A 717-nucleotide genomic window follows, 5' to 3' on the forward strand; every position below is an offset into this window, starting at 1 on the left:
ACAGCAGGTGAAGGGGCGGCAGGAGAAGCCGCAGGTCATCCATGAGGGTGAGTGAGGGCAGCTTGGCGTCCACGGGGTCTGGGCTGGCAGGGAGCAGGAAAGACCCTGGAGCAGGCCGGGAGATGTGATCCCTGCCGCAACTGGGGAGGAGGTCCTGGTGTCCCTGCAGGAGGACCCGGGCTCTGACCGTGGCTCTGTGCTGTTCTTTTCAGCCCTGCAAGGCATGAGAGATGACCTGAGCCCCTCCATCTCCAAGCTGGCGGCTGACACCCTGCTCGTGCTGAGCGCTGCGGAGAAAAGTCGTGCCCCCAGCTCCAGGCTGCAGGTGCTGGGGGACCAGCTCCGCAGGGTGTGGGGGAGGCTGCGCAGGGTGTGGAGGAGGCTGCGCTCGGCGTGGTTCAGGCTGCTGACGCTGCTGGAGCTCTGGGCACAGATGATGGTGGACTAGCACAGCGCATCACCTTGGGCACACAATCTGGACATGCCGTCGCCACTCCTCGCAGGCTGCTTACTGTCAGCTGCAGTTGTGAAGCAAAGCATTGTTCCCCCTGTGCCTCTGGAGAGTGTTGGGGTGGGAAACAGCTGGAAAAAAGGTGCTCTGCACAAAATAAACACAGTTCCTTGAGCAATCCCGCATGACTCCTTGATACCACTGCTGCTGGGGCTGTCCTGGGAAGCTCTGAGCTGGTTTCTTGAAGGCTGCTTCACCTTCTCTGG

Source organism: Buceros rhinoceros, unplaced genomic scaffold, assembly GCF_000710305.1.
Source record: "Buceros rhinoceros silvestris isolate BGI_N320 unplaced genomic scaffold, ASM71030v1 scaffold5741, whole genome shotgun sequence".
Lineage (NCBI taxonomy): Eukaryota > Metazoa > Chordata > Aves > Bucerotiformes > Bucerotidae > Buceros > Buceros rhinoceros.